Genomic DNA, 13,570 nt, shown 5'->3' with positions numbered 1-13,570 from the left:
TAGCTCATCAAGATGAAATCCAAGCCTTTCCTAATCATTTACTTATTCCCATGCTAGGACTATAATGGGAATTGGCGTATGAACATGTTTATCATTATTTAAGAGAAGAAAGGAAATAAGATCTCTTGTTCTACCTCTTGCATAAATGTTGTAGCTTGTCCTACATGAGATTTGTGAGGATGTTGTTGTGCTGATGTGAAAATTGGATTAAAAATATCTTTTACCCTATTTTCCAAAAAGAGAAATGTTGTGCCCTTGTCTTGTGGCATCATATGAGAGGGGACCTTATTCCTAAGTGAAAGAATTTGCATATTAAAAAGTCTATGCAAACTCCTTTCAAACATTGTGGAGTTAAGATTCTTAGAGTGCTAGGGTCCTATCTCCTTACCAAAGTCTATTATTTATTTCTATTATGCATGCTACCTACAAGTACCTCAAAGAAAAGGTGCATATGGAGGCCTCTGTTCAGTTCCTCTTCCTAACTCTGATAGTCTAGAATGTCCTCTTACTTATAATCCATTCACTATAGATACATTTAGGATGAAGGCGAGTTTAGATATTCAATCATCACTAAATTTTACTTTTGGTTCAAAATATGTGTGTATGAGTTGGTTCATAGCCTCCATTACAAGTGTTTATCCATTACTTGAAACCAGCCTTCATTCAAAAAACAAAGACCATTGTAAAGAGTTGCTAGAGAAATTCTTGATCTCTCCTATGCCCAACGTGGGATGTTAGAGAAGGTTTCTAGAAGGGAGACAATTTTAGATGCGTGGTTAATAAGGAAAGCTTACTTACAAGCTGTACACACTGACTTTGTTATTTGAGATAGGCTTATCAGTGTTGGAAAAATAATCATGGCACATGGATCCCTATGTACTAATATATAATGGACACAACAAGGATAGAGATACATTTTCAAAAAGGTGAATTCCAATTTCTTAGGTTACAGATAGTTGGATCTTGAAGTACATTTGAGAATACGTTTTTCTTTACATTGAATTGAAAGGAGGTGATTGTGAGCAAAAGACTCCTTTGCCATTTATACTTTGACTGAATAAATTTGATAGGTTTTGAAGTGGTAAATAATATGTGAAGTAAAACTTAGCAATTTTTGGATTGTAGGCATTGAGTCTATTATTATTTTGTCTATTGAAATGTGATTACTTTTGGAAAAGCATGTCATTGTCTGACTACACCTCGAAAGAGTACCATAGTAGTGATCCCACATGTAGGCATAGGTTGTATAAAATTGCTAAAGTTCTAGGTCCCAAATACTGAGGGAGAGTGCACACTACAGATGCTCTTCCATAGGAGGTGGAAGCTATGGTGTAGAAGCTTCATCCTAAGATTCACCAACTCTAACCTAGACCATTGATAGACAAAAAACATATAATCATGGATCATAGAGGTGAATCAATGATGATAGATGTACCAGCTATGTGATTTGGTATCCAAGAAAGTCATGTTGGTCTTTTTACACCATCTAGAAAGAAAGGGTTATAAACTCCTTATAGGAGCAAAATATCCTATGCTCGATGAGCGGGAGTCCAATTATCAGTGGTGATAAAATGGAGATGACAGTGGGAGATCCACTGGTGGATGTTTTATTATTTAAACTTCATGCCCAATCAGCATCTGTATATCCATGGAAGTGTAAGTTAAATGACTTGGCATAATGTAGTTCATGATCCCATGTACCATGAAGGGATATGACTACTCTCTTTGCTGCAAGGAGGTGAGTCCTCTTGGGATTTTGTATGAGTTGAATGACCACACTGGCCAAATAAGAAATGTTAGACATGGTCATAGTCAAGTAGATAAAGTTGCCAATGAGCTACTTGTATTGAGGAGGATCTAAATTTGGAGAATTGTCAAGTGCTGGACAATTTGATGTTTCATTCCATAGGAGTAGGGAGTGGCTTACAATCATGTAAATGAAATTGCTTAAGTACCATTTGAGTATAATTGCCCTAAGAAAGTGTAATGCTTGTGAACTTGATAAAATCATGGAGTTCTCCCATACTATTCATGTCAAACTCTGAGGTGTGATGACTCTTAGATTTGAGATGAAATGCACATTTGAACTAGTGATGATCAAGTCATCAACATAAAGCACTATAAGAAGGATGTTTTTTGTAGTCTTTCTAATGGAAAGAGATGGATTTGAATATGATGGATGAAAACTAGCTATTAGACAGTGACAAATGAATCCTTGTATTCCATGCACAAGAGGCCTGTTTCAAACCATAGAGTGATTTCTACAAGTTGTAGACCTCATGTTCCATCTTGCTAAAAGCATACCTTGGAGGTTGTGTCATGTAGATTTCCACATTCAAAAACCATAAAAGAAGGAATTCTTTGCATCCATCTGATGAATGGGCCAATTAAAGTGAGCTACAAGTGCTATGGCTATCCTGATGGTGGTCACGTTTGTAGCTAGTACAAAGGTCTTCTCATAATCTGTACCATACTCTTGGGCATATCCCTTGGCTGCAAACTTGGTGTCAACCTCTCCATCTAGGTTGAGTTTTGACTTTGTAATCCCACTTACATACTATGGGCTTCTTTTGTGCTGGAAGATGTGTCAAGGTCCAAGTCTAGTTCTTGAGCAGAGCATTGTACTCTTCATCCATTGCATGTTTCCACTCAATGACTTATATTGCATCTTAGAAGGACGTTGGCTCATCAAATACCATCATTTTGGCCATAAATGTATAGTTGATCTTGTAGGTCCACCTCTAAGGTTCCTTTCAATCACGACTAGATTTTCAAAGATTAGAAGTAGAACTCTCAAGGGCTTCATTGATGACTATGGCAGTGGCTATATCCACTGTGTTAAGGATCTCCTCTTTGCCTTTACTTTGAGTGGTTAATATGTACTACATACTATTTGAGTCTGTAGGTAAAGAAATCTGATGAATCATTGGCACTACTAGTTGAGGCAGAGCAAAAACTATAGTAGGACTATCAAATTGCCTCATTAATGATAACATCCCTAGATATGATCAATCACTACTTAACTGGATCATAGAGTCTGTATGCCTTTGATTTTGTAGCATCTCCTAAAAAAGACAGACTTGATGGGCTTGACATGAAGTTTATTCCTGAGTTCATTGTCGAGAACATGAGCATAAATAAGAGATCCAAATAGTCACAAGTGATTAATAAAGGGCTTAGTTCCTATGAATGCCTCTTCTAGTGTCATGGTTTGAAATGAAGCATTGGGGATCCTGTTCATCAAGTACACAACTATGTTACATGCTTTGGCCTAATACTATCTAAGAGCATTTTCCTCATCAAGAATGCATCTAGATGACTCAATCAGGACCCTGTTCTTTTGCTTAGAAACCCATTCTGTTGAGGAGTATATCTATATGTGAACTGATGTGTGATGCCATAATGCCTGCAAAAGGCATTGAACTCTATGGACTTATATTCACCTCCATTGTCATAATGGAGAACTTTATGGCATTGAACCTATGGACTTATATTTACCTCCATTGTCACAACGGAGAACCTTTAGGTACTTGCCAGTCTACTTTTCTACTAAGGCTTTGAAGTCTTTAAAAGTGTTGAATGCATTAGACTATTTCAGGAAGTAGATCCAGGTCTTGTCTGAGGAATCATGTATGAAGGTGATGAGGTACAAAGACTTACCAATAGACTATATAGTAGTTGGATCCCACAAATCAGAATGCATGATCTGAAATATGTTGGTACTTTGAGTTGAAGATGTTGGAAGGGGATGCCTGTGTTTCTTACCCATGCAACAAACCTCACATACATCCTTTTTAAAGTACAACCATGGAAGCCCCTTTACCATGTTCATCTTATTGAGGGATACAAGGCTTTTGAAGTTGAGGTGACCAAACCTCTTGTGCCAAAATGTACTCAAATAAGCATCTTGACTCTAATGATGAGCTACTAGGCTCTCTAGATTAGAATGACAGAAGAAATCTTGAGCATTCTTCCAATGTTGACACCCTATGCAATGATGGATCCTCTGGGACTCTTGAGCTCCCTCACAGTGCATCCATGCTTGTTGAAGATGACTTCCGTGTCACTCTTAGTCATGTTTCCAACAAAGAGAAGGTTCTCGACCATTGTGGGGACATAGAATGCATCTCCACTACTTCTTATGGTGCCTACATTATTGTGCAAGGGTATGTTGCCAATCCCTTTGATTTTGTGGGCTGTGTCATCACCCTTCATGACATTCTCTCTTGGGTTCTTGTTGGGATGGAGATCAGAGAACCATTCTTTTTTAGGTTCCATGTGGTTGCTCACACCAGAGTCACAAACCACCATGTGTCTTCATCCTTCTTTGTCTGAGTCATGGACTTCTTAGATTGAGCATAGTGTGAGATCAAAACTTTGTGTTGATAGTCTTGAGAATTATTTTAATCATAGGCATGGTGGGCGGATTGCCGTTAATGACTATTGCCTCGGCGAGACTTGTGAGACTTGTTTGACTAGCTTGCATTGGATAAATCCGACTGTTTCTTCCTACACTTTGGTTTCCAATGGATTGATATGCTACAATAGTTGTGGTTTCCCTCTCATCTAGGAGTACTTCTCTGGTTTCCTCCTCTTCTAGTGTCACCTCTACCATTGGAATTCCATGTCTCCCTCTTGGCAGGAGGACTATGATTTTGAGTCAATGAAGATGACGCCTACTTTCCTTGATATAGACCTTTGCCTTGGTTATTGGGGCATCCAAATTCTTGCCTCTTATTATGTACAAACCTCTTACTCATCCTCTTGCTGTGAATGCATTGTCATCATTTTTGGAAATTGTTTTGAGACTGTATCTCAATTTCTCTTGCATGAGCATGTCTAACATGAGTTAAAATGATGGAGATGTATCTCGAGTAACTAATGCAGTCACAAACTGCCCATAGTATGGTCCTAAGCCATTGATTGTGCAATCTAGACTAGTATCTCTTCTTTGACCTCTTGTCTAAATGATGTGAGTTGACCTCCAAGGTTCTTTAATCTGAGCAAGAAGTCAGCACCTGATTCATTTGAAAGCATTGGGTTGTTGTTCAACTAATTCTCCAAGAAGAGAATGTTGTTGGCATTGTACCATCCTTTTAAAGTCTTCCATGTAGTTATAGCTGAGGTCTGACCATGAAGAAGAGGGGTCATCATATCCTTCACATTGAAATTGATGTTATTTAAGGCAAGTTGGGCCTTTGTATCCCAATATTTTTGCTACTTTATGAGGTCTAGTTGTTGATTTGTGGTAAGAGAAGTTGTCAAGGTAGGCTCAAATGTCTTTTCATCATCCGTGAGTGTGACAATACCCCACAAGTTCTCAATTGAATAATTTCAACATGTTAAACTTCCAATTGCCATAGTTTTTATTATCAAGCTTGCTACTTTGATCAAGAAATATGAAATCATTATGTGATTCACCATAGCAAGTTGTATGAACCAAGAATCAAAACCTATATATGAATAGCAACTAATTGCCAGTGATAGCGAGAGCCTTTAAAAGACTTAAGGAGATAGTGCAAGAACCAATGCAAAATAGTCAACTAGTGACTTTACAAGGTGGCATGCAAGTCGAATATGTGCAACTGTCCTTAATCAGTAACCCAAAATGCAAAATAACTCAACAAGAGTGACCCTACCCTCTGTCAATGGATGAAATAGGTATGGATATGTATGAGATGAATACCGATGATAGGTTTTGGAGAGGCTAATTCCATTTGGGAGCTAATTTTTAGAGCATGGTTTCAATTAGCTTGTTTGGCATTGTATCCTATAAGGTATCTAGTCGTATAACTAGTCTACACATTCATTGAGCTGAAAAGTAGTAAACTAGATTTTATCTTAATTCATTTTATGTGCTAGGTTTGGAGCGGCTACATATGACTAGGAGGGGTTTTAATGAAGAGGTTTCAGCAAATACTAATGTATGGAAATCCCAAATATGAAATATGAGGTCATAAGAATGTAGAGCTTGAGCAGTTGAGCGGTTTTTCTTTTTGGAGATCCCTCACATTCCTCCTAGATCAAAAGGTATGGCTCCCTGAAGGATAGCCAATCTTTGATCACAAGAGGGCCCAAAAAAGATGATGTGGATGCATTGATGATGTGGATAGTGTGTGCATGTGCTAGAAGCATAGTGTGCTTGTGAAGCAAAGATGCTAATGTGGCACTATGACATGGCACTACCACATGGATAGGTGATGTGGAAGTTGATACATGTTTTGCTAATGTGGTGGCCTAATGATGTAGCACTATAGATAAGGTCTACCAAGTGGCCAACTACTGACCAAACCTTACTAACCTAGCCATAGCTTGTCTTCAAATTAATGATCTAGTCACTTTTAATTAGCCACATGTCAGTGAGAGAGAGTAACTTAGTGGAAGGAGATTCCATCGATGGAGATGCTATGATTTCATCGAGGGAGCTTGATTGCATTGTTGAAATAGTGCATTGTATTGCTATCTTCTTTGCTATAGCCTTTTGTTTTATGCTAAAGCATTCATTTGTGTAGTGTGTTGTAGGAGTCATCCCATTGTGTTGGCTTGTTTTTGCTTAGGCGTCTTGTTATTTGCCACTTTGGCACTACTGCCCACCTCTTGTGCTTGGCTTGCCATCTGCTTATCTCCATCTTGCTTGCTAGTTGGTTATTTTGCTTGGATTCTAGTATAAATGTCATGTGTTGGTTGTTTGGCAAACATTGACAGTGGCTCTGTTGCAGGCCTGCACTGTTACAATCAGTTGAAGGGCTTCCGCTTGTATGTTGCTCTAGCATTGGTGTTGTGGCACTATGATTGTGGGAACTTTGCTTATTGAAACTTTCAAGAAGGGAAGTTGTTGGTCTATCAACTAGAATCCCATTGCTAAAGAGGTTGTTGGTGATATGTGTTGTTGTTGCCGCTCATTTGCTTACAATAATATTGCCAAAGCCAAAGAAGTTACCAAAGGCATGTCACTACTTGCAAGTTATAGATAGTGCTGCTTATGTTGATGCACTGCTATAGTGTTATTGTGCTATTTTGTTGAGTCACTTCTTGGTAGTAGCCATCATAGATGTTGTAGTTTTGTTGCTTGAAGTTGTCTACATGATTCAAATTCTCTGATTGATGGCATTTGAGGATTGTATGTCATGTGACTTGCCAGCCATGTGTTGTTGGATCTTTCCTTGAGTCCACCAAGATTGGATGTTTAGAGAGCGTGCAACTTAGGAGTCATGTGGAAGCATAAGAGCCAAAGAATTGATTGACCAATGTTGAACAAAAACAGGTTGGACCAAAACTATTTTGAGGAGATTGGAGGCTCTCAAAAAACCTTATAGGGAACCTTATGTTGAAATATGCAATGCTAGAGAAGGTAGAACATGCAATAGAATGGTATTAAGGAGAAACCTATGATTGTGTAAAAGAGGTGAGAAGAGTTTAGAAGATAAGATATGAGGTGGAGAGAGAAGGATGAATGCCACATGGCAAGATGACGTGTAAAAGTGTGCTTGAGGCTATCTACATATACAACCTTTCATTGTATGGTTGAGGTACATTGGAATAGATTGATTGTGTGCATCTTCTCTCTCTTTCTCTCTCTCTCTCTCTCTTTCTTTCTCTATCTCTCTCATGTAATTTCTTGTGCACTTTGAGCCCCATAGAGTATGCACTCTTTTTTCACATTACACTAGGCTGATCCACTTTTTGACACCTTACACTACTTAAAACACTCTCAAAATCTATAAATCTCTCAAGGAATCAACTTCAATACTAAAATGGACATGTCTCACTCTCCATAGCTTGGAATGATGAGATTTTTGGAGCGAATTGGAGAGATGAAAGAGCTTTATACGATGAAGCGCTATAATAGAGATGAAAATGCCTCCCAAAGGAGGGCTTGTTTCCTTGATAGATCAAGAGCTTGTGTTCTCTCTCACTAAAACTCTCTCACAGTCTCATGAAGACTAAGATGGAGAATATGGAGAATGCATCAAAGGAGGGCTTATTGCCTTGATAGGATGCAAGGGCTTATGAGAACCATAGGCTCTGATACTATGATAAAACAAAGATGATAATGGGATAGAGAGGAGTGTACAAAAGATAGACTAATCATACACTAATTGTGCTCCAAAGAAACTGGGAATATATACATAGACCCATTTGGGCTAGGATTAAGGATTTGTCCCATGAACCTTATCTACATGGTGCAATTAGGGTGTAGGCAAGCCAGCTTGGGCTCATAATGACTTGAGGAAAGACAAAATGGATGTGAACGACGAGCCCAAAAAGTTTGACCAACAATGGGGGAGAGTTATAGCTAGGAAGGCTAAAGTGGGCCAATCCCACTTAGGCTTGGGAGGAAGGAATACCTTCCTGAAAGCTTTGATTTCTATTGGTATATCTATGGTAGCATCTAAATCATTTTATCTAACATGTATTCTTGTAAATTTTAGTCTATTAAAATGGGAAGGTCATATTCAGATGAGAATACATGTATGCACACCAATATGGTAAGGAAATTCATGAGGATTGAGAAGATGGGGGGAATTCACCGCCTTTGTTGATGTAAGCTCTTCAAAATAGACATTTTTGTTTTCATTAAATGCTTCAATCAAATTGGTGCATGATGTAATAACCTCTAATATGTGTGCTTCTTAAATAACCCAGAGATGTGGATAAAGCATTGAATGAGACATAGCCGACTGGGGGGGCAAGTGGAGGGACACAAGGAGGGGATGATGATGATGAAGAGGATGGTGGTAACTATGGAGACAATGAGGACTTGGATGACAATGTGAGGATGATGAGCAGAGAGCTAGGAAATAGCTAGGGCTAGGAAATAGCTCTAGGGATATCTTTGTATAGGTATGACCAATTTTCTACTCATAAAATATGTTTTACAAACAATGCAGCACAGACACAAAATTGGGTTCTAGCAATGTAATCCAAATATAGATAGATCAAGGCAAAGGAAGCCCCGATTTGGCCCAAAGATATTTTTGAAGAAAAACCAACATTGATATTTCCATTGAAATGCTCTCTAGAAGTTTTGCTAGCATAAAAAATACCATCCAAATTCTTTTTGAAATGCTCTTAGGAATTTCTACCAATGTCCAAAAAATCAAGATCCCTAGTGTCTACAAGATTATACCATGAATATGTGGTGTGTTCCACTTTGAGGCTTTGTGTTTTTCAATTGTAAAGTTGCCAAGTGGTGTGTTGAAGGATTTCTTAGTTTTTGTTGGGGTTCCCTTGATCCTAGAACTCTCTAGTTTTTGGCTGTGTTATAGCTCCTTTAAGAGGAATTAAAGGATGCATGGGCTCTTCAACTAAGTCATTTGATTGGCAATTAAATCAAAGCTTGCCTTTTTCCCTCGCATAAGGGTAGCTTATATTCCATATTTTTGAAAAAAGGGGGGGTGGGTTAGATCCCATAGCAAAGACCCTAATTGGCCAACCAATTGTAGCAGGCATCCTTGGCCTATGCTATGCATAGGAGCTAGGGAAACATGCTCATAAGAATAGGCTAATCTCAAGGAGACCCCTACTAATAATTAGGGGCTCCCTCAAACCTAGAATCGAGGAGAAATGATGCATGAGGTGATGTTTCATAGTTTCTAGGATGGAAGAATATTCCATGAGTGCTGGTTGAAGGTCTTTTTAGAACACACGCTCTCAAATAATGAGTAGCATTGCTTCTTGGATGTAGTGCTATTTTATGTTGAAATATATGTAATAGAGTGGTCTCTCCAATAAGCAAAAGACAATTGGAATGTTTGTTCATATGTGTCCCAATGTACTCCTGTATATTGTTGTTGTGTCTTGTATAGTCATTGTGAAATTGTATTGTTGCATTATGTTATTTAGTTTTGTGGAGTGTGAGGTTGTACTCTTCATATCGATCTTAAAGTCACTGACTATTATTTTATCTAGTGTATTGCATTTGTAATGGTGAAAGGTTGTACTCTTCATATCGATGTTAAAGTCACTGACTATTATTTTATCTAGTGTATTGTATTTGTAACGGTGAAGTATATCTTCCAACATGCTAAAAAATGTGTTTATTGTTGAGTTTGGTGGTCTATAAATTGCTACAGTTAAGTATTCTTGTTTTGATTTGTTAATAATAGCTTCTATGATTTCTATTCCATCGTTTTGTTGTATTAGTTGGTGTTTCAAATGAATAGTTTTGTTTAATAGTATGCATGATGCACATGATGACAATATGTGTAATGCTTTGAATGTGTTGAATGTTGGTTTGCAAATTGTGTAGTTCTAGTTTCTTCTAAGCATACGATATCAGATTTCATAAGTTGCTCTGTGTTTGTATGTCAAGCTTGTATTTTTGGAGTGATCTCGTGTTTAAGGATTGGATGTTTATGTTGAAATCACATTTCTTCTTTTAAATAATGTGTGCCGTCTCTTTGATGCATGAAGTCTTTCCATTTCTTGTTAAACATCTTTGTCCATGTGAAACTTCCCTTGCTTTGGAACTCAATTACAAAGAAATAATCTTTAATATTTCCTATTATTCCATTATCTTCTTTCATTGTGTTGATCATTTGATCAAGCTTGTGATTGTAATACCTTGCACAAACTGTTGGGTTCTCTTTAATCAAACATTGCACATTTGATGCCTCTGTTTCATTATTGAGATGTTGTATGTTTGTGTTGTAGCTTGATTTTAGGCAACGCACAAGGGGGACCCATAGGCGTTCAGCACAAGAGAATGTAATAAAAAAGGTTGGTGGTCCCAATTGGCGCATCATTGCGAATGCCTCTTTTTGAAGTTTCTCTTTGTAATCTAGAGATGTTCTTAATGTTTTAAAATCTCGGTATCCTATCTTAGATTTAAGAATTCTTTCAATGTTAGTGTTTCCTCTAACATCCCTTGCAGTGAGATGTTTTCTTTGGAAAGTACCTTTGCGTAGTCGAACCCAAATGGACTGCATCATTGTTTGATAAGTACTTTGATTCACTTAAAAAAGAGATTGGGGATGTTTTCACTAAACTTTAAAGACTTGTGTAAGTTCCCATTTTACAATCTCCATGTATGTCAATTTTTTGTTACCAATTTCCCTTGGAGATACTTGGGCTTCGAGTTTAGGAAGTTCTTATTGAGGTATTGCCATGTCACTGATCTAGACACCCAGATTTCACTTGCATAGACCCATAACAATGTGGGATCATTTGATAAGTTCATGTATCCCTTCCATGCATGCATCCACCATAGTGGGATCATTTGATAAGTTCACCAATCGCCCCTTCATTGCATGCATCCACCATGATGGGATCATTTGATAAGCTCTTTTGATAAGTTGATGCATCCACGATAGTGGAATCATTTGTCAAGTTGCATGTATTCCTTGTTCTTTGTCTTGATATCTTTCCATGTCTCGTTGACAGACACACAAAACCACCAATCCTTCCATTTAAACAGTTCATTCGATGAGTTCTATTTAATTTGTTTCATTGGATAACATATTGTGTAATTTATGCAACATGCCACTATACTCCTTGTGACCAACTTGGGTGTCAGATTTAGGAAGTTCTACTACCATTGGCCTTTCAATCAATTAATTGCACACTACCCAAGGTAGATAGATAGAACTTGAACTTGTGTTATAGGTCTCTGCTAGGGGTCTCACATGGAGTGATGAACCATGGTCTAAGTGCATGTACACCATCTCCAAGGATGTACTCCCGAATGCAAAAAGCACCATCAATAAAATGAGACTATCTAGCAACATGCCTCACGCAATAGCCAAGCAAAGGAAGGAGTTCTTAAAAATTTGGATGTCGATGTTAGAGCCAAGCCACCATGCAAGAACATCCAAATACCTCATCTCACTAACCACAATGGACTACAAGCACATAGAGAACCGCTCATTATGATCATACCAATCTGGACCTGTCTCCCCACCAGGACACTCAATGTGTATATGCGTGACATCCACTCCAATACAACAACTTGGAAAACCCAGTTGCTATTGGAACCCTTGCATATCTTGAGCCCGAGCATCTAAAGCCATTAGCCTGTAATGAGGTGGAGAGACGTGAAAGAAGTGCAGTGAAAAATTTATGGGTGCGCTTGGTAATGGTGGACTTGACCAACCTGAAGTGCTAACTTAGCTCCACCATTTGGTAATGACTAGCAAGACATAGCAATCCCACATCCACTTGCTTCTTTGTGGATATCACTTCTAGATGCAACAGGGGAAGGGATGTCACCTTGCTGTAGGTCATCATACAACAGAGCGCACAAATCCTGGAACAAAGAAATGGGCAAATGGAAATCTCATGGAACCTGGCCTCATCTCCACATGTGAATTGAATATAGTGGTTCTACAATTTCCAAGCTCCATGGCTTGATGTAGAAATCATAGATAGTTTGCAAAGGCTCGTGCTTTATGATGAGGTCCATTAGCGGCAACTTCATGTGGTCGTGGATGAAAGAGAGCAACAAAGGAATGGGGAAGGAGAGGTCGCAGGTGGGTGTCGACGACAAGCTGCAGATTTTTTGGAAGAGGCTGCACATTCTATATTGCTCAAGGATGCCATGGCAGTGGCTCCTTTTTTTAAGGTCAAGAAGTATGGCCAATACTAGAGTGGCCACACCCATCGATTTGGAAGTTTGCACCATATGGAGTAGACATCTATTGGAATAGAGGCCATACTCTAGTCTATGCCATAGCATGGGTCTATTGTTGCATGTCCTTGCAATGAATGCCCTTCCACTGGTGTGAGACATCTGCATGGCCCTCCTATTCCTAACAAAATCACTATGGTGTAAAGTATGTGTGGCTGCATGTACTCCAAGCACAACAAACTATCCACCAATCCAGCTCGTCCGCCAAAACCTGGTTCATCAAACTAGCCAGTAGGCATGAGTATGCTCTTAGCAATGCATCATATCACATACATGTGCATGGTCGTAGTAACATTCTTCATGAATCATAGAAACAACGAAGGACTACATGCCAAAACTGGGCCATTTGGAAAAAATATCACGTCCCTCCATCTTAGCCACAAAGAGAGACAACTTTTGGTCCCAATCACATCGTGCATGTTGCCATTAACAATATTATATTTACTTTAATCTAGAATGTAGGGCCTACTTGCCAAAATTTGGTGGTTCAATCCTTTCAAAATATTGTTACATCAGTATGTGGCTTTAATACTTGCACATAACTCTATCTCATTCACAGAGAGAAGCTTGTAAATTTTGGCATAAATACTTATTTCTACTTGGTGATAGTAATATCCTTATATCTAGGATTGACCTCAAGTAAGTCATCTTTTATTATGTCCATGTATTTTGGCTCCATTTAATGTGCACTAAAGCAATCAACCTAACTTTTAGAAATCCCTCAATTATGTTTTCCAATAAGAAAGCCATCTTTTATATTTGTGTTATCTTTTATATGTCAAATTTAATATTGACATTAAAAAAAAGCTTTTATGTATAAGAAATGTGTGTTTGGTTATTTATTGAGTGGCCATTTATTTTCCTAGATTGACAAGAAGCTTTTCCTATATAGTAAATGTGATGGAACTTGCTAATAGCCCTTTAATTTCTTGATGAAAGAAC

Source organism: Dipteris shenzhenensis, chromosome 16 (assembly GCF_047967505.1).
Source record: "Dipteris shenzhenensis isolate YYH24624 ecotype China chromosome 16, Dip_SZ_1.0, whole genome shotgun sequence".
NCBI lineage: Eukaryota > Viridiplantae > Streptophyta > Polypodiopsida > Gleicheniales > Dipteridaceae > Dipteris > Dipteris shenzhenensis.
This window is presented reverse-complemented; position numbering follows the sequence as displayed.